We start from the raw sequence: 23,979 nt of genomic DNA, 5'->3' as shown, positions 1-23,979 counted from the left end.
CAGCTGAGACACCAGAGAAGTCCAACATCAATCACTTGTAGTTTTTAAGAATACCTTAACTGTTCAGTGAGTGAGAGTTTTTCTGCAGATAGCAGCCTTTAAAAGTGTTACATCAAATGCTGCCTCCTGAGAAAGACCTGATTTCCAAAATAAAAGTTGATTGATTTTCTTGACTCCATTTCCAATATATTGATTTCCTACAGATCCCTAAAGTGATTAAAGGTCATGCAAAAAAAGGCCACAAAATATTTGCATTAGGACATGCATATTATTTTCTTTCTGCTAAATTTTAGAAGCCTGTTTAGAGAAGAAGACTTTATTTAAAACTCCAAGGAGGCTCACAGCTACCCAGCTTCACTGCAGTAGGTAATGGAGCTCTTGCACAGTAGTAACTGTAGCAAATGCACAGTAGCAACAAAGTAGCAACTGCACTTGCTGACAGCTTAAGGCAGATTGCTGGGAGTTAGCAGTGTTGTGACAGAGCATGTCTAACCTCTCAGCTGACTGTGCTCTCCAGTCTCCAGCCCTGCTAATTACTGTGTAGCACAACTAAATAAATAATGCATGCTGCATTTCTCTGAACTTACAAATAGGTGAGTGTTACACAGCCATACAGACCTTCCCATTAACAGTGCTCTGTAGTGTCCTATCTACTTGAGCAGACAATTTGTTAAGGCATCAGTCCTGCTGTTTGGTGAGAGGCTGATGCTTTTCAGCTTTTCTGCATTTCCTGGATGCTTGCTAGTAATGGTGCATCTCACATCCCTAATCTATAATGATACAGCTGGGAACATGTTGATTTACATGAATCACTCGCTTTCTGGCTTTGGCCACTATCAGTTCACATTGTAAAAGGTTTGCAATTGCTTTATCCAATGATGAGCAGCAATAAGGAGGCATTTCCAGTGTTCTGTTTATAGGATTTAGTGACAAGATTGGTTCAGAAGTAATGTATGCAAAGGCATTTCCAAATCCATCAGAGGAAACATCTAGGGAAAAACTGGTTTTCGCAGTTAACCTCAGGTATAATTCCAAGGTAATCCATATAGCTGATGGGAAATCTTAACAAAAAGAGTTTTCACTACAAAATGCTGATTTGCAATAAGCAAAGCCACGCATAGCACTCTGCCAGTTTCAGCAAAACTGAAAGTAATGAGAAAGGCATCTCCTGTCTAAGGCAGAAATTACAGAGGGGAATACTCAGGAATAGCCCATTATCTGAGATGCCAAAAGCCCACTGTCAAGTCTTTCCCTTGAATCAGACAGCCTAGATACCTAAATCTGCAAAATTCCTCCTGCCCAGGAGAATGCCCTCGTAGACACTCTTTTGACTATCCCAGGATCTCTCCCATTTATGGAGAACTTAAGAAAGGTTTTGGTTGCATTGCCATGAGCAATAGGCATCACTTTGGTTTTGCAGAGAAGCCATTCTCTCTCCAGGGTAACAGCACACAGACAAGACTACCCTGCAGGGCTGAAAGCCACTATAAACTATTGTTTCCCTCTTGGTCTGCAAAACAGAGTCACTCGTGTCAGCACAAAGGGGTATCTAAGATGTCATTTGCTGCTGGATGTTTGAGCCCAGGGTAATGGGGCAGGTTCCTGAGCAGACCTCTGCCCCTGGCTGTGCTCCCTCTGGCTATGCCTCTGCTCCTGAATTGCATGCAGGGAGCAATCCTGCCTGTCACTCGATAGGAAATTGGGAAAGGAGGAGATATTTTCTTGCATGCACTTTCCTGATGTGCAGCTTGACAGATTCAGGTTTTAAAGCTGTTGTTGTGTTTTCCCTTTACGGGGGAATAAATAGGCCAAATAAATAAATGGAAAAGGCCAAAAGCTTTTTGTCAATGGGTGTTCCTTAACTGTGCTTGGATCCTTTTCCCTCCTGCCTTCTAATCTGTGGGAAACCCTTTAGTACCAGTTCTCATTAATAAATGAATTAGTCCTGTGAATGCAAGTCCTGAAGTTCTTAATGCAGTTCATAAATTCAGCTGACTAGCAACCAACCTGTTGGGGTTGCGACAAGCATACGTGTCGAGGTTTCACATAAGGTAGTGTTATAAAACCCAACCTGCTGATTCATTTCTTCTGTTTCAGTAATGCCAGCAACATGCTAGGTATTGTATGGGCAGTACCTACCCCAGATGGTTTATTTTCTTAAGCCAGAAAGCAACAGTTAAGGGAGAAGGATAGAATATATTTTCAAGGGTGTCTCTTTTAAGAATATTTGAATGTTTTTTTTACTTTATGTTCATTGCTTGACCATTTCTTGTATATGTCAGTGTAGAAATGAGTCTAAGGGGGTGCAAGAGGTAAAAGAGAGGAGGTTGTACCCTTGCAGAGCAGGCAGATAATCTGCTGTGTAGCCAAAGGATGGGGCCTTAATCACAAACATTATGCACTGGATTATTTTTAACTTTCCATAAAAACATGTGGCAGCAGATCTCTAAGCCATTTGTATTGATCTAAAAAGGGCTAGGCAAAACAGCAATAGCCATGTTGCAGAAATGAATCACAGAAGTTTGGTTTTTCAATTTGCTTTGCTGTGGCTTATTCAGACCCAACCATCTGTCTGTGGGCCTCTGTATGCAGGGGGGGATTTTGCAAGTTAGGCAAGTGTATAAAGTCTGTCCTCACGGATGCCTGGGCAAACTGGTGATTTCCTTTTTGTCTGTCTTACTCAATGTTTATCAAGGGGAATAGTGGCTGCAGTGAAAAGCAAGGAGATCTAACTTCATCAGTTGGATGCATCTTCTCTACCAGTGTGTAAAGAAACCTAAAACCAGATGTTCTGGTGAACACAACCATTGTGAGTCTTTGCTTTGTGAGGAAAGCATCACATTGAAGAGAAAACCAGACCAACTGCAAAAATGCTAATACTTAACCATGCTCAGCTTTCTGGTGTCCTCTTGGCCACAGCCTATTGCAAAACTTTTACTGTTTGGTTGGAATCTGCAGCCAGTTTTAGATCTGGCTGACTTGGAGACTATCTCTGCCATTAGTGTGCACTGTGTCTGCTACAGTGGGTTGTTGAGATCACACAGATGAAGGGATCTTGTCCCTGCTTTGCTCATGAACTGCTGCTGACTTGATGAGGAGTGTTGCCTCCCCCAGCCTCTCATGCTCTTTTCTTTCTTCTCCAGACTGTGGGTCCATTTGCTCTTGAGGCGAAGCAACATCTAAGTCTATGAGACCAAAGTCTGAACAGGGACTTCTGAATGTCACATATGTGACCATCAAAAGCCCAAATGTGCCGAATGATGTATGCATATCTGTTGTAAACACTGTGACTTTGTGGTTCCCTGCTTATAACTGTTCTTTTCTCCTTTTAATTATTTGTATCTTTTTATATCAAAACAATTTGAATCTATTTCTGTGGCAAGATGGTGTAGGGTAATGATAGGCATTTATGAGTTTCTTTGTTGAGCCGCAGAAAGTGTTTTAAAAGCCTTGTAGCTTTATTTTTCTCTTGGAATGTCATGCTACTTACTAACTAACATCTTCATCAAGGCTTGCTTATGAAAGGACAATGCAACTTCCTGTGCTCATTGACAGTCCTTGAAGCTTATTTCACTCCCTGCTTTTTTCTGGAGGCTATATTTGAAGTAGGTAAGATCACTGAAACCATGGTGAGATATGGGAAGCTCCAGCTAAATTAGATGGCTGAAATAACAGTGATTGCTTTAAACTTGATTTCTCTTTTTCTCTGTTTTCAGGCAGATGGGAGAAAAAGTGTGTACTGCAGTTATTTACATGATTGCCTACTTTATCCCTTGACCTGAGAACCTGAGTAGTGGTAGGTAGCATAAGCTCTAGTCAGGCAATGACAGGCCAAAGTGAGCAAGAGTTCTCTTTGTTTAACCCTTCCCTACTGCTTTTACTGAATACAGCTAATTTCTGTCATTTCCATACAGTGGCATTTTAAAGTTGAATAGTGATTAAAGGGGACATTTTAGTCTATCCGGCATTCTTTGTAGGAAAGATCTGCATTTAATAGTTGATTTTATTAACAATTCAAATGCGGCTGATGAGTTTTCTGTGTATTGTGTCAGTCTTTGTGGCAAATAAACATTTTTACAAACATTAAAGAGCTCAGAAGGTACATGTGATGTATGTTTATTATTCATCTGAATTCATCTTTTCTCCACCTGTAAATGGTGGAGGATGGGAGACTTAGAATTGAAAACAAAGTATTTAGCAAGGTAAGTTTGAGATGACAGCAACATTGTGGATTTAAAGAAAAAGATACAGAAGCAGAAAAAATCAGGGAAGAAAACTTGAAACAGACTCATTGGGAACAAGGAAGCTGGAAGAGAACTGGGCAGGAAGATCTCTATTTTCCAGAAATCTTGGACAGGTGGTGAAGTCACTTTTATAAACAAGTGTGCTTGATTTCATGCCTAATGCATATACAGAGCTAGGAATTATGGAAGCAGGCTGAGTCACATCAGCCATAGCATCGCTGAGCTGCTGTTCAAAGATGCTGATGCCTACAGAGATTGACCCTGTGAAAGAAGGAGCCTGCTAGTCAGGAGGGAGCCCACCTGAGGACAGCCACAGGGGAAGAAGTGCACACTGATAAACATGCCTTTGGGTGTGTCCCAGGCTGACTCTAATGCACATCACATCTGCATGTCGGTGTAAAGGAGATGAGCTTTTCAGCTACAGGCAAGTAATCCAGTGGTAGTTATCTTGCCCAGAAAGGTTTTTCTGTAAAAAAAAATGGATTTGTTTTTCTAATCACAGCTGAGAAGCTAAAACGCAGGTTGGTTGCTGCTTTTTTTTTGCCACAGAGCTACTGATTTGTTGACTGCCTTAAAATATGTTATGTAATAAAAGAAGCCACAGTTTAATTAATTGCTGCTTTTGAGGTATATGATGGGATCTATGTTGGAAACGAAAAGACCATTCTCATACTTCATCACAACCCATAAAATTGCAACCATAATTTCTGCTGCTAGTGCCAAATAACTTTCTGCTGCTGGAGTGAGATAATTACGTACAATTCATGGCTTACTTAGGTAATTTTATATAAAAGCTATATACACAGACATGCTTGGGTATAAGACAAGAAAAAGAACTGATGGGTCTTTTGGATAATGACATCCTGTTACTTAAAATCTGAACATGATTCTAAAAGTCCTGGAGCAAGTAAGTGTTAGACACGTGAGATGGATGCATATTTATATAAATTGCAATTTTTGTCAGTTTAGGTGAAGGTAAGTATCTTTGATGTCATATCCAGGTACTGTGTAACTATTTCGGGGTAACTTGTAGGAATGTGGAGGATTTTTGTTACGTCTAATTTTCTGAAAGCACACAAAAGATCTTCAGAATTTACCATCTCTGGATGGACAAGCACTCCTTTGCTTGAGTAAAATATTTGAAAGCAGATATTATGTCTCTTCCCGTTAAAGCCATTCTTTTGCTCATCAGAGTGGTCCATGAAGACATCATGCAGTTTACCACATTGCTAATTACATTTATACAGTTGTCAAACACAATTTATTTCTAAAGATTTTGAAATACCATGCAAACTGAATGCTCTCTTGCTGACATTGTGAATCTTAAACCTGGAACAGCAGGATCCATACAATGAGTGAAGTGAGGATAACAAGGTCAGCCACCCACTAGCAACCACCAAGCATGTCCATGGTCAGGAGGCAGCTCCAAGCTCAGGCAGAGAAGTCCATCAGTAAGGGTCAGCATGGCTCATGGCCAGGTGCTCCCATCCCTAGAGTATAGCCAGCAAAGGCCAAGAGGAGAGGTCTGAGCCCAAACACAGCCAAGCTGCCTCAGCTTCTTGTCACAGCCACAGCTGAGCTGGTTTTGCAGTGATCGTGCCCTGGATCACATCACCACACTGTGCCAGAGCAGACCACAGACAGAGCAGCTAAACCCCAGGGAGGACAGAGGCATCCAGACCCTGTTGGGGCATGCAGGGCACCAACACATAGCAGATGGTGCCAGTGTGCATGTCCCTGTTTCTGAATCAAACACAACCACAGCTTGCATCTAGGCTCCTCAGATAACTCTCCTGGCAGGTGACGTCAAATCTTGGAGCTTCCAGGCTTGCTTTTCTCTCTCCAGACTTGTGCCAGTGCATTCCCTTCACTCCCACTGCAACAGAGGAGTAGCTCTTCACCTGCCTGTCCCTGGAGGCTGCCACTCCAGAGACATTCATGGGTGCTCCCCATCCCCAGAGGAGACTCCTGCCAGCCACATCACCTGGCTTGCTGTCTAAAATAAATGACAGTCAATATTTGTCACTGCTGATGTTTTCCATTGAGAAGACTTGTGTAACCTTCAAACTCTTGCTGTTGTTTTTTTGGGAAACTGTAATGGTTTCCAGAGTGCTCTATGTGCTGGTTGTTATTCACACCAAATCGCTGTTCAGAGAGGTTTTAGTTGCTTCCCCTCTGGAGCACATTTGAGCTGATGCCTATCAGCATTCATCTGAGCTGATGCCTATCTCAAGGTACATGCTGGTCAGGAAGATTAAACTGCTCAGTTTGTGGGTACATATTTCACAGTGGATTTGATCCTGATTGTGGATACAGTTTCCATCCTTTAAGTAAAAAGATCTAGCTATTTGAGTAGGCAGAAACTAGAAGTGCTAACCCAGAAATTATATCCTCAGAAAATAACCTTGATGAAAACATGGCAGTAAATGTACCTTTAGGGAACGGGCAAATTCAGTTGATGAGGATTTCTTTAAAGACCAGATATGCAGAACAGGCATTTTATTCATTTTGTTCCAGAGCATTGCAGTGGTAAAAGGTGAGGTGTCTCAAAGAATGAATAGAGCAACTCAGGGTTCATTAAAGAGCCAAGTGAATAACCGTGCATGATTCCTTCCCACTGCTTTTCTAAAATGCTCTTTATTAATCTGAATGGAATCCAGGAACAAGGCCTGTTGATGGGCACTGAACATGGACATGCCAGGGGAAAGACTGGATCCTTGCATTTTTGTGGTTCAATATTTTATATTTTTTTCCCAAACAGATGATGATAAGATACTTTGTTTAAGAATTCAAATTTTAAACATAAATAAAGCTAAATTGTCTTTACCTCTGACAAGTCTTGGGTTCGCAAGGGGAAGATGCAGTGAGATTTGAATGTTGTAAAAATAACAGAACAAAATTTCTATGTACAGGATTGAGTAGGTCTTTTTCTCTAGTCTGTTTTGGGATGCCTCCCTGCTTCTCCATCTGAGCTCTCACTTTCTTATTTCCTCATCACACACATCCCTATTCAGAACAGTGCCCTTCTGCCCATCCAAGTCCCTGTGTACACCTTTGCAGATCAGCTCATCTGGGTTAGTCCTAACCAATCTCTGTACTCTGTCTGAAAGGCACAAGAGTGGCTAATTTTGCCACTTTCTGCAAAGCTCAGTCCAGATGTCATAATCAAGGCTCTTCCTTTAGTTGCTATCATTGTCCACTGGGCATGGAAGGGTTATATCATGAACAGCTGCTGAACAGAGGGTAGAAAATAGTTCAGAACTCACGAGGTGGAATCAATATGCTGACAGGTTCTGTCTGCCAGATGGTTTCTTGCAGTGAACCCAAACAGCCCAGATCACCAAAACCTCTGTCGGTACTTTAATTCCCTGCTTATTTCCCTTCCAGCTTCCAGAGAAGTGAAATATTCCTTTTCTGGATCTGACTCCATGGCCAGGGATATCTTGGTTGTCACACAGACTATGGTACTTAACTGTAAAAACTGAACTTAGATAGTACAGCTCTCTGTGGTCATGGAGACAAAGCACTGATTTCAGCTTAGAGCCTTTGTCTTTTGCAAAACCCTCTTGCACTCATCATCTGAGTGTCTGTCATTTGGTTTGTGTTATCAGAGGCTGTCCTGTCATGAAATTACCTGTAGGAATCCCCAACTCTTCAGCAGTTTTAAAATTATATAATTCATAGTGTTGTGAGAAGGGGAAGGTGCTGCACTTGTGCTTTTCCTATTTCATATGCAGTCCTGAAATTGGAGCTCCTATACACAGGAAGCATCTAACTGCTCTGGTGTCCGTTCTTCCAGTCCCATTTCATCACCAGTGGATACATCAGCAACATTTCCCTTTCTGCAGATTACAGGATGAGAGAAGACAGTAATTTTTTTTCCTGACTATGCTTGTTCCTTTGAGAAATCAGGTTTCGGTTTCCTACCTAGGGCAGTGTTTGCAATCTATCACTTCAACGTGGTTATCCTGACGTGACTTTGCTTTCTTGTGCCTGTGTGAGGCTGCACAGAGTGGTACAGTTTTTCCAATTATGTAGCAACTCCTCAGGTTTGGAGAATCTGTTGGAGGTGTTATTGGAGTGGCTGCTCAGTTGTGATCAGAAAGTACATCCTCTACAGGCCAAGCTGAAAACAGTCTACTACTGTCACCACTGTTGGGCATTTGTTGCAGGCTGCACAATGATTTTCCTCCATGGAATTACTCTTTTGCTGTAATCAGTTGCCATCCACTTCAACTCAGCATGCACTTGTGCCATTATTTTTCCATACTGTTGCTGGTTGCCAAAGTAAGCCATGACAGGGAAAATCACATGAATCTTTGTAACACTGAGAGCGGCCACTTTTGGCTGGAAAAGTGGGCTAACAAGAACCTTATGAAGTTCAACAAGGACAGTGTAAGGTCTTGCATGTGGGTAAACTCAAACCAGTTGTGCAGCACAGGCTGGGATCTACTTGGCTTGGGAGCAGCTCTGCGGAAGGGGAACTGGGGGTCCTGACTGACAACAAACTCGATGTGAATGGTGTGTTGCTGCAGCAAAGAAAGCCAATGATAAGTATTATACGGAGGGGCAGGTTTTTTTCCCTTGAATGAAGAACAATTTGTTTGCTGACATCTAGTTGTGTTTAGTTTGTTTCATCTGACCCATATCCTTTGTTTTTCTCTTTTTTCTTACAAAATTACAATTGCAACTACTTGCAATTCCTGTAGTGATAGGACAAGGGGTAACAGGTTAAAACTTAAAAAGGGGAAGTTTAGATTGGATATAAGGAAGAAGTTCTTTACTCTAAAGGTGGTGAGGCACTGGAATGGGTTGCCCAGGGAAGTTGTGAATGATCCATCCCTGGTGGTGTTAAGGTCAGGTTGGACAGAGCCTTGGGTGGCATGGTTTAGTGTGAGGTGTCCCTGCCCATGGCATGGGGGTTGGAACTGGATGATCTTAAGGTCCTTTCCAACCCTAACTATTCTATGATTCCACAAAATGACTATCTAGCCAATTCTCAGGTATCTCATTTTTGGTGTCCTATCTTCCTCCATTTAACCACCTGCTTCCCAAACAGAATGGGAACTTCGGCCATAAACAAGACTCTTTTCTTATGCTTCTTATTTTTCTAGCTATTTTTCCACATTGCAGGCATTAGCTAAACGAGTTTCTATAATTTTTCTACTAGAGCCCAATTCCCTCTGGCTTAGAAACCACTTTTAGCTTTTTTTTGCTACTAAATATAATGAATCTTTCTTTACCTTCATACATATAAAATGCAGAGCTGTGCTTACAGGGCTTGTGGCAGTTGGTTTTTCTCACCAGTGCTGCTTCCTGTTACAGAATGCTATTACAAGGAAATATTGAATGTCCTCTTTGAGGCCTCCGTTTCCTGGTACTCACCAGCAAGTCCAAGCACAGCTGATAGAGTACATGCTGATTCGCTGGCACTTCATCCTGTACGTTCTCAATGGTACTGGACAAATTTTCTGCATCCTTTATCCTCCTTTGTCCTCCCTAGAGAGTTCTGCTTTACAGCACTTTCCCCTGTACTTAAAACAGGCTGGACCCTGTTCTTTGCACATGCAGAAGCTAGCCCCATGACTCACAAAATTAGCTCCATGAGAGGATCCCAATTTGCATCATTCACTTCCTAAAGCTTTCAGTACCTAAAGCTGACCTACATGTGATGGCACAGCAAATGACAAGGGGTAAGAAGAGGAAGGTTTTTGCCAACAGAAGTAACAGGTTTTGTTCTCTTAGTCTGGAGACTTGAGGGACTAAAAGAACAAAAATGTAAATGGGGTTTAGTGATGGGTACACCATGCATTTTGCTCAGCCTGATGTAAAACCAGAGATATTGAACTGAAATTAGAAAAGCTGCATTAACTCAAAGCTGACAAAAGTGAAAAACAGGCTCTGTACAAACAGTCTGGACTCATCATGGCAGCTGAAGGGTTAGTACTAGACAAGGATACTTGTGGTGGCGGTGGAAGCAGTTCAGAACAGGCTGGTTTCGCCAAGGAGGAGATAATTTATCTAAACATTGTCATACATTTTCTGTCTTACACTAATAGCTGTAAACATTCCAGTAGTGAGTCAGTGACTGCCATGGCCAAGTTCATTAATACAGAGATCTGGAACATCTGTTTGCACATGCAAATTAAAACCCCTCGCGCTGGTCCTGCTGAGCTCCATAGAAGTGTTTGTCTAAATCAGAGGCTGGGGAAAGCACTTTATTTTTTCCCCTTACATGTAATTCACCTTGTTAAAAAGTACTATTGTTTGAAATTCTTTGCCATCTTTTTTTCTTTCAGATGTAATTCATGTGGAAAGTGGTGGTGGAAGGGAAATGGTATCAGGCTTGACACAGCAGTGTGACTCTCATGCAAAACTGTGTTACACAAATAATCTATAATCAGTACTTCTGTTATTTCAGAGATTGTGCTGAAAATTTTCAAATTTTCTAAAGGAGGATTCTAATTCTGGGAAGACTTTATAGATTTTGTTGATTTTATTGTATTTTTTTTATTATTATTACCACAAAAATTGTGGAATGAAGCAAAAGCCAGAGTACAGTATGTGTGGTCTTGATTTGTGATTTTTTGTTGGAAGTGTGGTTAAGGGCAGGATGAGTGATGGTAAAAGTTACTCTCCCCAGCAACAGAATATTAATTTTCCTTTGTTCCTGAAAAGGTTCTGTTGAGGAAATGGGAACAGAGCAACTCCCTGTGAAACCTGTACCTTTTTCTTTATCCTTTCCTCTTCAGTGAATTTCCTTTCCAGTTAAAGCAGAAATAAGTCTTGCACTGTTCCATACAGGACATGTGATAGAGCAGCCTGGAAATCTACTTTTTGGGGTAGGTCTGCAGTCTTCTGCAGTGTGGGTCAGTGAGACATACACAAAACTGTCTTTGTATTTTTGGGGTCAAGAATTATTATTCCACAAATAAATTATTGGTTGCATGTTGCTTTGGTAAATATTTACCCTGAGGTCAACAGATCTTGATATTCATCTCAGCAGAAGTCAGGATCTACTTATTGTATATTTTTTAAATGGATATTATTGCTAAGAGTACAAAATAATCTGGTGCAGGTGAGAGGCTGCTGATAAACATCTTGAAGATGCTAAATCAGAATTGTAATGCAATAGAGAGGTAAGCTACTAATATCTAGAAGATGCAGTCTAGCTTTTAGGTTTCTTGGTGACATAATATAGTGTGAGGCATCCCTGCCCATGGCAGGGGTGTTGAAACCTTATGACCTTAAGATGCTTTCCAAGCCAAACCATTCTGTGGTTCTATGATTTTAAAATATAACAACTGCATTCAGAACATAGTGAACACAGAATACATGTCCTTGCACCTCAGGCATCCTGGAAAAGAGGGAATTACTTAGATACTGTATGTTTACCAAGTAGAAACTTTACATGGAATAGATCTTGAAATTCAACAAAATAATAGTATATTGGATGGTTCATACATTCAGTGGTATTTATTGCTGTGTGTGCTTCTTATAAAGTAACAATAGCAAAGAGTCATAAGGTCATTTAATATCTTCAATGCTTTTTTCCCCCATAATGTGGCAAATACTGTATCCACAGATATTCAAGAACATTGTGCTTACAGCCAAAACTAAAAAAAAAGCCTAAAGAACAAAAGATGTCACCTAATGGAGCTTGTTGACATTTCTAGTGGACCTTTCATTCTTGAAACTTTCTCAGAAGCAGGATGGTTTCTCTTCAAAGCAAGGAGAAATAAAAAAAAAGGAGAAATAAAGAAAATAACCCTACATTTTGCTTCTTTTCATAGAGTAGATCAATAAAATGATTGGTTGAATGAATTTGCATTCCCCCATCCCCATTTCCTTCAAGAATTACAGAAAATAAGGCAAATTTTATTTTGATGGTTGCTATTTCTCCTTAACCTACAGAAACCAGAAATATTTACAGACCATCCAGATCCATCCTGGACGAAAGGCTTCACGTTGTTTGAATTTGTGATAGGCCTATTCCAGGATAGCTTTTATGTTTCTATAGTACAAACATCTATGAGGGAAGTAATAATATTATTTCATGGTATTATATGCATTTGTTGACTTTTTTGCAAGTCATGGGTGAAGAAAAAAATAGGAAACACAGGATTTGTAATGGTGCTATGATTCTGAAGGTAGAATTTCTCAGGAGAAGGATTCAAAGTAGTAATTGAAAGAAACTGCCTCATGTGATAGCTTTGATAATCTAGGAAGGAGGTGAAGTAATTATTTGCCTTTTAAAAGACACATAAAGGTAAAAGATTTGTCACAAGGATACAAGAATCAAAAGCAGCTCAAGTGACAAAGTAAAGGAGAAACAATGTATACTGACTGAAGAGTGCAGCATATAAAACCAGCTGAACCACATTTTGTGAGGAGAGTATCATAAAATCACAGAATAGTTAGGGTTGGAAAGGACCTTAAGATCATCCAGTTCCAACCCCCCTGCCATGGGCAGGGACACCTCACACTAAACCATGTCACCCAAGGCTCTGTCCAACCTGGCCTTGAACACTGCCAGGGATGGAGCATTCACTACCTCCCTGGGCAACCCATTCCAGTGCCTCACCACCCTTAGAGTAAAGAAGTTCTTCCTTATATCCAATCTAAACTTTCCCTTTTTAAGTTTTAACCCATTACTCCTTGTCCTGTCACTACAGTCCCTAATGAGCAGTCCGTCCCCAGCATCTTTATAGGCCCCCTTCAGATACTGTATCAAAGCTGTTAGCATTCTACTGAGCTTATCTACTGAGAAGGAGAAATCATGAGGAAGAAATGTATTAAGTAATAGCTGAAAGAAACGTGATAAGTCATTCTAAATCTACTTAAATCTGCCTTTAAGGGTTCCTCACACATGTGTATGTATCATGAAACAGAAAATCTATGTGAGGATTTAAGAAGTAAAAGTTTGGAGTTCTGTCAACCACAAGAAAGTTCCAATTGCTTTAGAGATGTCAGTAGCTTAAACTGAGACTGAAAGCGTTGTAAATAGTTTAAAACTTGCTGAAAACCCAAGTTTTGTTCTTCTATGCAAAAACAGTCTGTAAAATTACAGGCCTAATTGCAGCAGATCTTTGTTAATGTTCTCACAAAGGTACTCACATGGAAACATGCACTGACTTACAGGTGTCTCACAGGAAAATAATGCCACAGATCAGAATGCTTTTTTATTACCAGTGTCAAAAAATAATTAAAAAGAGATTTGCACTGTATGCTGGAGACAATGGCCACTGGCCTTGTGACCACTTAGGTCGTAAGACATCTCTGAGGTAGACATCTGTATCTGAAGTTTCCTTTATAGCCAAGTAAGAGAGAGAAATTGCTTTGTCCTATTTCCAGATGAGACAAATATGTACTCAGATATCTCAGAAGTGTGTGGTTTTTTCCATTGCTTCTTTTGTTACCTTAAACAAAGTCTAGACAGCAACACAGATGTATCTGTTCACCACATGGAAGCCTATGTTTGAGCAGGTGAATCTCTCTCCAAATGCTTTAGACTTCAAACATACTTATTTCTTGGAGCCACTTTTCAGGTAATATATAATACATACTGACCTGTAACCTTGTAACCAGGTCAGAAAGAACAGGTCAGCCTTCATTGTATTCCCTAGATGCAGTGAGGGACTTTGACTTAGTCGAGAGACTGATTTTAAACTTTAAGTCTTTCTGTCTGGCCACTGGTGTAAGAGTAACTTCATGTTTTATTCTCACTCGGAGACCTAATTTTCTAGGAAAGGTGTATTTTAAAGGGAAAAAGAGTAAAGGTGATCTTCTAAAATCTTTTATTTCCCTAGTTAGTAGAACAACTATGGTGTGGGGGGGAAGGTGTGTGTGTGAGGAAAGACAGAGAATTTGTGTGTCTGCTAAATCATCTGAAAATGAAATGTAACACAAAATGACCTTAGACTTAGTTCACATTTTACTTCATTTTACCTAAATTGTATCTTCTGTATCATCTCCTTTCTAAGACGATTTTAGTTTTAGCTAAATATTGAGCTGTAAAGTAGGTATTTCTTACAAATGTTATCACTTATACTGATAAAGGAGAAAGTCAAAGTTCAAAAGTTTCACCTCATACTACACAAACCACTACAAAAATGATTATTTAAAGTATGTCATTTAACAGACTACTTACTGAATAGACTCCTTTTCTGAAGTGATCACAGGGGGGAAACCTACTATCTAGAATAAGATATGTATACATTGGCTAGGCAGATAACATGATCTCTGAATTATCTGCCTCATGTCTTAGGCTTTTCCATGGGGTTTTGACACCAGTAAGGTTTCTATCCAGAAAGTAGAAAAGCAGCTTGTGAGAAGGAGATTGCAAACTGAATTTAGGCTGAATATTTTCTGTTTTAAGAGTCAAGGTTTCTGAAATAAAGGAAGAATGTTTGACTGTTTCCAGGAAAATCATTGTCCTTTGGAAAGCATTTGACCAGCATTCAGCTAAGGCAGATAATCTTCTAAGGAGAAAGAAAATACACCACCTGGGTTGGGAAAAAGTAGGCAGCTTTTTGGATAGTGGTGGTAAAACATCCTCAGCCTCCCCACTGTGGCACCTCAGATCTTATAAAATATCTTTTTGAGTCCCTGACTTTACACTGTAGTTGGCTATAGATGTTGTGTTGCAAAAGGACTGGGTAGGTCTGGTAGGTGTGATTTACATGCCACAGCCTTTGCTTGAAGTAAATGACTATATGAATTACGGCATCTGGAGTTATCTCTGGTTAAAGGAGATAATACTGTCATTGAGCTAATTATATTTGCTGTGTTGGTTTAATATAGGTATATGATGCAACAATATGCTTAAACATTGCTTTTGAGTAGGTAGGAGCTGAAGCAAAGTGTTTCCTATGTTAAACAAAATGGATGTGCTTCTGCTGCAGCCTGAGGTACACGATCACAGTGGCTGCAGGATGGGCTGTGATGCCCTCAGTTAAAGAGTAAATCAAGACACCTAACAGTGTGTGAGATTTCCAGTCCTGCTCTGCTCTTATGGCCTTCCTGTGGATGATTTTGGTTAAAATCCAGAATAAGTAGGGTTTATTTGTAATTAGGTTTATAATTTTTCCTGAAAAATTAAGAGGATCAGACTCACAAACTTACTTTGTTGAGTTTGCTTGTGGTGAAAACTGGAACTGTCCAGTCTGGAGAAGAGAAGACTGCATGGAAGCCTCATAGCAGCCTTCCAGTATCTGAAGGAGCCTACAAGGATGCTGGAGAGGGACTCTTCATCAGGGACTGTAGCTATAGGACACTACAGTAATGATGGGTTCAAGTTTGAACAAGGGAAATTGAGGTTAGATATTGTTGTGGTTTAACAGCTGAACCCAGGACAGTATAAAAGGAAGAAATTCTTTACTATGAGAGTGGTGAGACACTGGCAAAGGTTGCCCAGAGAAGCTGTGTCTGCCCCATCCCTGGCAGTGTTCAAGGCCAGGTTGGACAGAGCCTTGAGAAACCTGCTCTAGTGAAAGGTGTCCCTGCCCATGACAGGAGTTTGGACATGGATGACCTTAAGGTCTTTTCCAACCCAGACCATACTATGATTCTGTAATTCTCTAGTGTTGTTTTCCTGCATTGGCATCATTCGTTCTATGGAGCGAATGGAACCTCTGGCTGTGTGGTGTCATCTGCTCATACTGCAATGGAGTTTCAGATGCCATTCTGGTTTATTCCCAGATTAGTCCTTCCAGGCTTCTGAATGTGTTGCTTATAGCCATTGCAGCTGATGAAGCACTCGGCTAAGACATCAGCTTAGTGACTGTCAGCTATGATGTATGAAGAATTCAAACTTTCTATGATTGTGTGGCTTGTTCTCCTGATTAACACAGTACAAGATTTAGGCCTGAATTTTGCTTAATAAAACTTGCTACATGTGTCTGTTGATCATCTCTCTCTGAGTCTTCTGGAGGAAGAGATGCAAACTCTTGCTTTCATTAAGACTGACATTTGTAAGGTGTTGAGCTACATCCATCCCTATTGACTTCTGCAGGAATGGAGGCTGCTGGGCTTCCCCCTGGCATCCTGTGTGCAGGGTCGAGCTCACCAGCTCTCACTCACCCACTGACCTCAAGCAGACAGAGCGAGTCTGCAGACTTCAGAGGTAGCACTGCCAACAGCAAGTTTAGGTGAGATTAATTCCCTTTTTTGTAAGGAATACAAATCTCTTCAGCTAGATGCAGGACTGTTGCTGAATATATTCTACTGTTGCTGGATGTTTAAAGTATCATGTCATTTAATGACTGCTATTATTTGTGTTAAAATGGTGCCAAGAAGCTCAAATTTGGCATCTAAGCCTGTCTTAGTTTTGGCATTTCCTGTCTATGGGATGCTTGATTTTGCAAGCCTATACCTCTTATTTATACCTTAGGATAATTAGCATTATAGCCCATAAGAAAATACACAAGTATAAAGGATTAAACAGAAAGTTTTATCTTTAATTAAAACAACACTTTAACAAATATTATTCCATAACTTTGCTTGCGTTAATAATGCTGGTGGGCAAGGTTATTGGAGCATAATAGCAACATATGCATTGAAATTGCTAAATAAAAATAAATGAGTTGCTTCCAGTTAACTCTAATGACATAATTACCCTTTATTGAAGGAAAAAAAAGACAAAAATCAATATGGAAGAAAAATGTTTATGGAAAAATGAAAGGAAAAAAAATCTTTAGAAAAATGCACTTTCCAGTGAGTCTGAGAAATGAACCAGAAACAAAGTAAAAAGCCATTTAATGTTCAGAAATTCAGTGTGAGGAAAGTGAAAATCTTTAGAAGTAATTAAAGTGAATAAAACTGCCTTGCACTGCAAACAGTAGAAACAAAACCTTAATTACAATAGGAGTCAAGCTTGGTAAGACAAAGACATCAGTAACGGTGTCACAAATGAATCATTACTGGGCTTTGATCTTACTGTCATTCCACAGATCAAATTCTTAGGGTATTTAACTGGGAAATCTGTTTACATGGTGACTGCACAGTTCAGTTGGACATCTTTAGAGTGTTGCCATTCATGCAAAGCATGGAACATCTAGAAGCCTGGATGTAAAATAAACCTCAGGGGCATAAATGAAAATATATCAAAGATCCCTTAATAGGAATTTATCTTCACCCCTGCAGTGACCATTTTGGTAAATTTTGGTATGCTGAAGTCACAGGTTGTCTTGAAAAACTTGGCTGAAAATTGTGGGAGTTTGGGGCAATTTTATAAAGACTATATTGGTCAAAAATATTTCATGGCAAACGTAATGGATACAGCTCAAGGAGTTTGCTTCAAAAAAAATCTATTAAATCGAGAAGCATCAAAGTGTTCAAGCAAGACCTTGAATGAGTTATTAAACAGTAAATAGTCTGGGAACGAAGGTAGAAAAATAGATGTGAAAGGGAAGGCAGTGGATGCAATGAGCCTTCTGCAGAAGCTGTTTTTTCTCTCAGACTGTAATTTAGATGTGAATTTATTCTGTACTGCACATATTATTTATATTTTCTCTCACCACCTTTTTACCTCACGTTTTTGGGTTTGGAGTGACTTTAATGAGAGCAAGAAACAAGACTTAGCATAAAATAAAGATGTCATCCTAAGAGGTAGGCCAGGATTTGGCCCCTGTGAGTATCAAGCCCTGAAATATTAAGGACTCGATTGTCTCTTGGAATTTCCCCTGAATTATTGTCTTAAAATACTCCAAGTTTAAATGGAAAGAGTTGTTTTCCCCAAGTAAGCTATTTCTCTTTAGCCATTAATTGGAGGAAGAATACTGTAAGCCATCTGTTATCCTGCTCAATTTCTGCAGGTTATGAAGCAAATCTGAGAGAATTTTTTTCCCAGTTGACTGATTTCTCTAGCCATTCAATGTTTGGGGGTAATTATTTCAGCTGCTAAAGAGCATTTAAAATACAGGTTTGCTATAAATATACATCTGCACATAAAGCATAGGGCAAGGAGGGAGTATGAAAAAAGCATATGAAATTGCTAAGCAAAAGATAGTATTAAAAAAGTATATGAAAAGCATTTCATCCCTGGGTTATCAATGTAAATCAGGGCAAGCCCTGTAATAACTTAAAGCTCTAAGATAGGCATTTATCAGCATATTGATCCTTACTTAGTGAAACAGCCTATTTTCAAACAGCTTGGGAGCTGGGGTCAGAACTACCATCTCTTGTCTACAGCATTCCTTTCCATCTTAGCTTTTTCTCTTTGTGAATCTTGCAGCATTTATTCTTGATAACCCATTTTAATCAGGACTTTGTAGCATTTTGGACAGTGGGATTCTGAATCATTGGTCTACAGCTGTTGTCTTAAAACTTCAGGAGTGAGTGAAAAAGAAGACTGTTAGTTGATAGGTTTTTTAACTGGAAATAAAGAAGCTTTTCCAGGAGAAGGAGAACAGGAAAAGGTAGGGTGTTCTTTTTTGTTTGTTTGGTTTTGTTTTCCAAGGGAAATTTGCACTGCTACTGCATTTTTGCCTGATAAGTATAAACTCTTGTAGAATGGCAGGTTTTCAGGCTCCAAGAACACACTTGAATCAGCTAATCTAAATCCCTATAGGATATGGGCCACATGTTTTCTCAAATGAGCTTAGGTTGAAATAGGACATACCTTTTAGAGAAAAATCCTATGAAGTGTTTAATTTCTACTGATATGACATTTATCAAAGAACTGGACAGATATTTCATTGGTAAATCACCCTCCCTATATCCTTCCTATAGTCAGTATATGCCAGATGTCTGAATGGATGCTCCTAATTCAGTTTCCCATTCTTGGGTCTGTTTCCCAGATCGAGGGACCCTCTAAATCCATTTTATGTTTGACATGGTGCATCTTGGACTATAAGAAGGTACATTTTGTTCTTAAATATCTTGAGCACCTCGAACCTTTTCATATGAACCATGTTTTCCACCTCTTTCATCATTCAGCTCTTTTCTGAACTCTGACTACTCAACATCTGTCTTGAACTGTGGACATCAAAGCTGGACACAGTGTTGCAGTACGGAGCACTAAGGTAAACCTGGTTTACCCCATTTGGCATTTGCACATACGAGGATCACATTCGTTCTTTTAGCAGAACACAAGCTCAAACGCCTGTTCAGCTGAAACCCCCTCAGTACCCCCCACCTCTTCTCAGATTTGTTTTTCCCCCTTTGTTAACAGTGTGGTCTCCACCTTTCTCTCTTGGAGTTGACGTTGTCTGGTTGTGCTGGTTCTCAAATGAGTTCAGTCCCCTCTGTACTGCTGGCCCTGTCTCCTCACCATTCAACCACTCCTCCAATCCTTTTCTGCCTGACAGCTTTATTAGTAATGATTTTATGATTTTCTTGCAGATCAGTGATAAAATGTGAAGAATAGGGCTAAGAACTAATGGCTTTAGGATCCCACTGGAAACACGTGTTCAAGAACAATTCCCTAATGAATGATCAACTACTCAGACTTTAATCATTTTAATGTATGTCATGTTGATTTTTTATATCATTCAGCTTAATCAAAACATGTAATAAGCACCATCTAATGTAGCTTTTAGAAGTCTATTATACCTTCATGGTTACTTTTAGCAACTTGAAACCCCATAAAAATATCAAATTAGTTTGACAAAAATCTGCTTGCTATAAGCACTTGTTGATTGGCAGTAATTACATTAGCCACCTTATTAATCAAGTCCCTCTCAACCATTTCATTATTTTCTCTGGGATCACTGTCAGGCTTACAAGCCTTTCATTACATGAGTTGCTGTCATGGTTTAAACCCAGTCAGCCATAAATCACGCAGTCTCTCACTCACACATACACACACCCCACTTGCCCTCCTCATGCTTCTGGAGGGATGGGGAGGAGAATCAAAAGAATGCAACTCCTACGAGTTGAGATAAGAACAGTTTCATAACTAAGGTGTGACACAAATCACTACTGCTACCACCAATAATAACAATGATAAAGGAAAAAACAAGGGCAGAGAATACAATCGCTCACCAGCCACTGACCAATAACTCACCCCACCCCGCCCGACCAAGCACCAACCAATACCTTGTCCAACCCCGCAGTGCACTAGCCCTTCTGGGTAACTCCCAGTTATATCCTCAGTATGACGTGCTATGGTATGGAATACCTCTTTGGCTAGTCTGGGTCAGGTGTCCTGTTTCTGCTTCCTCCTGGCTTCCCCTCCTCCCTGGCAAAGCATGAGGCTCACAAAGCCCTTGGTCAGTCTAAAATTTTGAGCAGTAACTAAAAACATAGGTGTTATCAGCACTGTTCCCAGGCTGAAAGTCAAAACCACAATGCTACACCAGCTTCTAAGGAGAAAAATGACGGCTGCTGCTGAACCCAGGACAGTTGCCTGTGTACTCCCTACTGAAAATACTGGTACAACAGATGTTTTCTTTTGGTTGTCTGAAAGTTGATGTCCTCATGTATGAAGAACAGTATAAATGGCACAAGGAACTCTTAAAATTGTAGGTGACAGGAGCAGAGTGTTTAAAACACTGAAAAAAAACCCAAGAAGGGGAGTATATAGCTTTGTTGCTTCCAGGATGTTAGCAATCAGAGCACATTACAGGCAGGCAGAAAGATATCATGTGGCTTATATGGAAAACAATTTTCTGATTGCAGAGGATTTTAACATTACCTCATTCATTTGGAAATATGAGAGACTTGATAAGTGGGGAAATGTTACATGAAAGTAGTATTCATAAGTTATTACTTTCTGAGCATGTCTCTGCTTATCACTGGGCCTGTCAATCACCATTTTTTTTCCCACTCAGTCATCAAAAGTATAGACAGATCAGAAATTTGCTGAAGATTTCTGCCAGGGTAACTACTGGAAGCCCTTGCTTATACATTCAGTTTTGCAAATATCAAAGTCTCACTCCAAATTAAAGGTCTTTTTGCTCTCAAATGGAAGTAAAAAAAATCAGCTTTAGTTACATTTATTCATAGTCAATAGATACAGGTTTCCAAACCCACTATGCTCAAGGCTTTCTTCCTGCTCTCCTGGCTGCAGTGTCCTTATCCAGTAAACATCATTGATAGGATCCCATCAGGATTGCAAAAAGCTTCAGAGCCTGGTATCCCACACTTGGCCTGTGTTAGTGCTGGTTTTCTCTGGCAGGTGTACTGGGCAGTTGGCAGGTCCCAGACCAGCACAGGGTGGCATCTTGCTTTGTCTGATATAAATGTTAGCTCAAAGCTAGGAGCTTTCCTGCTTTGCTGGAGACTGCAAGCCTGGGAGGGAAAATGGGCAAACAAGGGTGGAACTTTGGGGGATGTGTGCTGATCTTCTTGCAGACACACAGGAATGAGGCTATAAAGTTCAGAGCTCCGCTGTCCTTCACTCCAAGCTGAGTAGCCATTTACTGAGGACCTTTTCCATGGAAGAGCTTGTGCTGGGGCTGTCCTTGCTTGGCTGCCCAGTGCCCAGGCAGAGGCAGGATTGCAGCCACCTTCAACCTGCAGACACAGCATGGAGGTGAGGCTGAAGCAGAGCCAAAGTCAGAAGCTGGGGGTTTTTTCAGAGTCTTTGGTGAGATGTGTCCATCTGTGAGCTGGAGTCTGAACCCACGCAATGGGAAAGCAAACCCCATGCTGCTGATGGGGAGGAGAAGCAGAAGCAAACCCCTGTGAGGCATCTTCTGTCCTTTTGCTATCTCCCTCTCTCTGTCATGTTCTGCTTTGCAGATAGAGGGATTCATCTTCATTGGTATTCATGTCCAAAGGAAACAGAATACCAATAACATAGATACCCAATTCCATTTCAAAGACTCCACTAATGCTGCTGCCCCACCACTGCCAGAGGACATCTGCACAGTGGGACTGCATGGCCTGATGCTTCACTGGGAGTGCTGAGTGGTTAGAAAACAGGTGGTGGAAAAGAAATTGGTTTTCTGAGGTTTCTCCACCTTTTACAATATCAACTGCTGCAGTTAATGCAGTGTTTTCTTAATACCTGAACTCTCATGCTGTTTTAGGATGTTTAAGCTAGAGGAAGATGCTGCTGAGGAGGTGGCTGCCCTCATGTTGGATGTTTGCCTGTTGTTTTCCTTAGCTGATAGGAGGTTTTTTGTGCAACACTCTGCCAGGTCATGTTGTACTTAGGGACTGATTGTGCCACCATTTGCGATGGTTGCACCAAGGTCTGCAGGTCTCACAGCAGAAAAAAAGCCTACTAAGCCAAAGTGTGGGAGGAGTAAACTGGTGCCAGTTAATGGCTTGATTATAATCTATGTTCTAAGTTGTCTTAATGCTCTGGCACTTACAGATATGAAAATATTAATTATTTCATCCATGCCAGCTGAAGAGATACTGAGCTTTAAAAAACCAAACAAGCAGTGGTATTTTTTACCTTCAGGATACTAAAACCTTATTTTTATAATATCTTAACTAAGAAGACATTATTTAAAACTTCAGTGCTTGGTCTTGGTGTAAGTAGACAGATGTGCTCCCTTTGATCATCACCCTGCCTTATGTTAACTGTTGGGTGAACAAAAAGCTGGCCAAAGGCATAAGGGAAAAAGCCCTCCTAAAATCATATATTGAAAGTCTTATCTTTGCAGCAGGACATGGTGTTTTCTTTGTGGTAGGGGGTCTTAATGCTACCTCCTGGCCTGCATCACCACCATTCACTTGCAGCAACTATGACTTAACCATGGCATTGAAGAATCCTTCTTGCTTAGGAGCAGGTTTTGTCAAGAGGATGCTGATTTGCAACGCAAGATCATTGTGTTTTTCTTGTACTAAACACAGGCATATGTATATTTTTAGATACTTTTATTTTAAAATGTTCATTCTTGTATAAAACCAGGGTTTAATCCCTAATTAATTCTTAGGTTTTCTTATATCGTGGCCATTATTTTTATCTTACAAATAAAATGTGTTCAGGGACAGACGTTTGCACAGATGGTGTATCTTAATGGGCTTTGTACCAGCCTGCTATTAGATACTCTTGCCCATAATAGTTAACTTCCAGTTTTGAAATTCAGAGGTAGCAGAATTTTACCATGGCTGGTTGCATACAGTGACATTGGGATCCTGTAAAGTTTGTTACTATACTCCCTGCTCTTTCAATTGGATTTATTGGTTGTGTCAGTTGGGGGTTTAGGTTACCTACTTGACATTTCTTTGTGTATAGCACAAAATGTGCTAATTTTTATATTCATAGAGTAGAATGTGCTGAGAATGTGACAGGTTCTGTGTAGCTATATCTGAACACAGCATTTTTCTTTGCATTTCAAGTGAAGTCAGTACTCATGCAAAATGCCGTGTTAAGATCTCAATCCAACAGCTTTGGGAATTTACTATTTTTGGGGGTATTTCTAGCACTATTCCCTGTATCCCCTGTTCTCCTCTGGCTCATAGACTGGTACAGCTGGAGCAGCCAGTCCTGCACATCCAGACTATGCCCAGGGCTAAAGGAAGAGGGGAATGATGCTGCTGTGTTCATATTCTGATTCCCTGTTGGGTGTCAAGCAGTATTTCTTCCACTCCATAAATATTCAAAAGCAGAGGGAAACTCCTTATCTTTGAAATTATTTGCCAAGCTATCAAAATTTATAGAGCGTATGGAAGATTTTTTACAGAAACTGTCTTCTGCATAATTCACCCATCTAATTTATCAGATCAGTCTTGCCAGATCTTTCTGCTGACTCAGGCTGTAGCAATCATGTAATCCTATGAAATGTTTACAAAACCAGCAGTTTCAGTTTGTTGCAGAGGCATGTACAGGGTATGT

The 23,979-nt window shown here is 40.3% G+C and overlaps 1 protein-coding gene across 1 annotated transcript in view; it reads left to right on the top strand.

Annotated features, from left to right (window-relative positions):
* Window positions 1-23,979, top strand: part of LHFPL3 (LHFPL tetraspan subfamily member 3) — a 246,952-nt gene that overhangs the window by 30,912 nt on the left and 192,061 nt on the right. The window lies entirely within an intron of this gene.

The sequence above is a fragment of the Melopsittacus undulatus genome, chromosome 5 (genome assembly GCF_012275295.1).
Source record: "Melopsittacus undulatus isolate bMelUnd1 chromosome 5, bMelUnd1.mat.Z, whole genome shotgun sequence".
In the NCBI taxonomy this organism is placed as follows: Eukaryota; Metazoa; Chordata; class Aves; order Psittaciformes; family Psittaculidae; genus Melopsittacus; species Melopsittacus undulatus.
The sequence above is the reverse complement of the archived record's forward strand: the minus strand, read 5'-3'. Positions and strand labels throughout refer to the sequence as shown.